This window comes from Cuculus canorus, chromosome 25, assembly GCF_017976375.1.
Source record: "Cuculus canorus isolate bCucCan1 chromosome 25, bCucCan1.pri, whole genome shotgun sequence".
NCBI lineage: Eukaryota > Metazoa > Chordata > Aves > Cuculiformes > Cuculidae > Cuculus > Cuculus canorus.
In genome coordinates this window covers 4,318,081-4,322,613 of record NC_071425.1, presented here as the reverse complement: position 1 = coordinate 4,322,613, position 4,533 = coordinate 4,318,081, and positions in this window count along the sequence as shown.

The following is a 4,533-nucleotide window of genomic DNA, read 5'->3' as shown; positions in this document are numbered from 1 at the left end:
TTATAAATATTGGAATGCTCAAAGGAAATAAAATTGTTTTGGCAAGTATTTTGCTTCGTTGTTTAGCTCCTATGTGAATCCATCACTCAGTTTCTGCATTGAGCCATACACTAAAAGAATATTTGAGATGCAGCCTGCTGGAATGGGGAGGTGTGAAGACTAGAGGAGTCAAAACTGTGAATTAGAATTTCAGAGCTGGAATCAGAATTGTAATTTCTATTACCCTGAGATGCAAACGTGTTATCGAGTGCCTTGCAGTTGCGAAATGGAGGCAAATGCAGTCAGATAAGGTACTGCTACCGGTAGTGTCAGTGCTGAGAGCATTTGCTCAGGTGATGTACATCACTGTTTTCTTCTGTGTGACAATATTTCATAACTCTTGAGGCTGTTCCACACAGCTTCACCATCAAGCTGGTGCTGCTCTTATCTCTAGAGCCCACATTGGTTTGGGGGGGGGAAGTTCTTAGTCTCCATTACAGGAGATAGCTGGAAGGATGACTAAATGCTGCCTGTTACATGGAGTAAAAGGCCAAGCAATTCTGTTTTGCCTCTGCCATTGTCAAACTGTCCCTCACATCTTGACAGAAAGGTCATCCTTTCTAGCAGGTAAGACACTAGCTCCAGCTAGATAATTCTTTAGGAACGACACCTGTGACGTCACCCTTCTTCCTTGGAGGTAATTAAACTAACATCTGTGGAAAATCTAGATCGAATCAAGTATCATCTGCAAACTTTTGTAATACTCTGCATCGTGCTTAAGATTTGAATGAAGTGAGATGGTTTGAATAAACAGGTAGCTAGTAGAGGAAGGATATGCTTCCAGAGCAGTAGGCAGTTTCCGAGGAGATGGTGTGGCCTCAGATTCAGTGTGGAATCCATGCTGATTTCTCTCGTCTAACTTCCAGCTTCAGTAACAAAGCTCCACCACCTGGAGCTTCACAGCCACAATAGGGTTGAAAATGCCGTGTTATACATGAGGACCAAGCTGCATTTCCTCCTACATGGAATAGCATCTGGATTTGACAATTCCCAGGGCAAGAAGCCTCTAAGGTAAATGCATTTTTGAGGCGTGGCTGGGCCAGACTGTGCTTTTTACAGTGATCACCTGAAGGTGACAGAGGGAACTGAGGGAGCAGACAAATGTCATTAAAGAGCTCAGCGCTTGGTTAAAGGGCCTGCGTGCACGCTGCCCTAGGAAGTAACACATGCCTTTTATGCTGTTCACTGGAGAGAGGGAAGAAACAAAAGAAAGCTTGGTTTTTGCTGCAGGTTTGCCTGAGGCTTTGCCATCAGGGAAGTTCTATATTTGTAATTAAACTGCTCCGCTTTTGTAACTTAACAAGAGCTTTTCTCAATGCAGCTGCAGCAGGGCCAACTTCCAGGCCTTCTGAGCTGTGCTGCTGCTCAGTGTGCACGCTCTGTCCTTACCGTCCCAGCTGCCGGAAGGATCAGTTGGGCACAGAGCTTTGATCCAGCCTCTGGTCAGTAGGTGACACCACCTTCAGGCCATGCTTCCTCTGAATCAGCAGGAGCCTGTGCATCCAAGTAATGGTTTGTTATTTGGAAGTTTCCAAAACTATGTGAGGAGGTGGGAGGAGTTAATTCTTTCCCTTTTCTCTAGGCTATTTAATGCTGATTAATTCCTAATGCAAAGGAGAGGAATTTAGTACTTTGAGGGAACAAAGTACATTCTGTGCTAATGAGAGCTAACCTTGCACTGGTGCAGTAACCAGCTGGCTTTGTCTCGCAGACACAGCAGTAGCTATGTGAAAGCCCATCCCTTTTTCCCCTTAAGGTGTTGAGAATTCTTTGCATCTGATTCTGGGTAATGCACTTTGCCAGCTGCCTGGCTATACCATGCACGGATTCTATTGTTCTTTACTTCGCCTGCTTCAGCTACGCAGAGTAGGAATCGCAGCTGTAGCACCAGGCAGGCTCATGAAAAGCATTTAGCCTGGATCTTGTTGACCTTAGCATCTGAGATCTGGTGCAGCCCCAGGCCCTGCCAAGGTGTTCTGGGACTCTTCCTGCTTTTTCACCAGCACAAATGAGCTGTAGTCTTTCTGTGAGGCTGCCTTATCTTACCAGAGAAACTGTTAACAAGCCTGGGGAGGGAGCGAGAGGGGGGCGCAGAGGCTGTTGAGGGCTTTTCTAATCTATGGGAATGGATTCCTGGTTAAAATTCATGTATGTTAATTAGGTTTAGCTTTATCTTGCATGCTTATCAGCCATCCTGATGTGGAGGCCGGCAGAGAGTAAGCAGCCCATTACCAATTCAGACTGTCCTTTACATTTTGCTGCTAGGCAGCATGGAGTTATGTAGTGACAAAGCCCATTCGGTTACTTTAACGTTGTTGGAATAAATGTGTCATTGCTGTTTGTTTCATAGCTATCATGGAGGCTGCAGACTGAAACAGCGGTGAAAGGTTTGCGGCCTGGAGGGGGTAATTAAGCATCGGAGTAAAAATATTACTCAGTAGTTAAAAGCCCTTTATGTTTGGCAATATTGGATTTTGATGTAGGGTTCTACTGCTTCTCAAAGGGGCCTTCTGGTCCTTCAGAGAACAGAACAGCGTCCTGGAACACAGAGTAGCACATGTGAATTAAATGTGTATGCAGTCCCTCTGGTGCCTTTTTGCTATACCAGACACGTCCCACATAAGGGAGTGAGTGAACCGTGTTATCACTCTTCTTTTTCCCGTGTTATCACTCTTCTTTTTCCCTCCTTGGTAAGGGAGGGAAAAATTTCTTGCTCAGAACTCTTTAACCTGCAAGAGCCCGGGGCCACCCCAGCTGCTGCTGATATTGGAAACACCTGCATGGTGCACACCTTGAAGACTCTTATGCTGGGAGAGGCCATATGCTAGGAATTCCAGCTGGGTCTGTTTAGCCTGGAGAGGGCTAAAGCAGTTGGGGGTGGGGTATAATTAAGAATCCCCTTTAACACTGTTGCTAAATTATGGCAGTTTTTACTACAACCTGAACATGCAGGATGGTGTCACCGCACTGCTTCCACTTCCAGCTCTGCATCCTGATTTGTAGACTCCTCAGTACACAAGGTAACAGTGGTGGTGGTTGTTTCCCAGGGAACGATCTTTGCATTCCTGATAGGTTACGGATGGCAGCGTCTGCTCAAAAAGGTGAAGGGGGGAGCTTACTTTCTGTGGTATAATGTAGAGATATTAAATGCATCTACTCCAGAGCCATGTAGTCATTATGCATTGTAAATGACCTGCTTTGAGGCTGGCTCTAGAAGTATATTAAAGTGGCAAATCCATGTAACAGATGTAGGAGGTGGAAGAAGGAGAGGACAGCAGCAGCTGGGATGCCCACAGCAGGCTCTGTCCTGGATGGACTGTACAGAGATCTCCGGGAGCTCTTTTAGCCTGCGCTCCCAGCCCTCCCACTGCATTTTGTCAATTATTGTTTGGAAAGGGACTCAATTGTGAAAGTGCATCTTTAGTTTATTGGAACTCTGCCTTGCTTTGCCTCCTTCTCTCTCCGGAGCGGTCGCTCCCTGCTTGTAGGAGTGCTCGCAGAACCTGGGGTGTGTGTTAGTGTGGCACAGGGCTTCCAGAGGGAAAGCTGGATTCCAGCATTGTCTGGCCAAGGGCTTTCTCTACGCATCCCTGCAGCAGCAGCACAAATATTCGTGAGAATTCACTGACTTAGGGAGTGCCTGAGCCTTTTCTACACTGGGACCGGTGCAAGCTGGCTAAAGGACAGTCAGCTCTAGCAACACGTTGTGCCGCACTGCTTGGATTAGTAGAATCAGAACAGTTTGGGTCAGAAAGAACCTTAAAGCCCATCCACTTCCAATCTCCCTGACCTACTGATATCGCTGGGAAGCAGCAATGACTACGTGTATAGTGTTTTGCTGAAGTGGTTTACTCTTTAAAATCCTCCCTCTGCATTTGATTCCGTACACGAAGAGTTCCTTCCTGCAGATCTGAAGCCGTTTATAAGAGAGCAGCTTATTCATGGATGCAATTAGAACACTTGTCTGACTCATTACTAGAGTTAATGGTAAATCAAAGAAATATTCAGTATGTTCCTATAATTATTCTTGGTGATTTGCTGGATTGTTTTCATCTTGGGTCTGGTGTCTGTTTTATTTTGCTGATATTATAGAATTGTGGAACGGTTTGGGTTGGAAGGGACCTCAAAGCCCATCCAGTTCCACCTCTGCCATGGGCAGGGACACCTCCCACTGGATCCGGTTGCTCCAAGCCCCATCCAACCTGGCCTTGAACTCCTCCAGGGATGGGGCAGCCACCACTGCTCTGGACAACCTCAGGGCCTCCCCACCCTCACTGGAAAACATTTCTCATCTCAATCTCCCCTCTTTCAGCTGAAAACCGTTCCCCCTTGTCCTGTCCCTGTACTCCCTAATCAAGAGCCCCTCCCCAGCTTTCCTGGAGCCCCTTTCAGTCCTGGAAGTTGCTCTAACGTCTCCGCAGAGCCTTCTCTTCTCTGGGATGAACAACCCCAACTGCCTCAGCCTGTCCTCATTATTATTTATTATCTTATTAT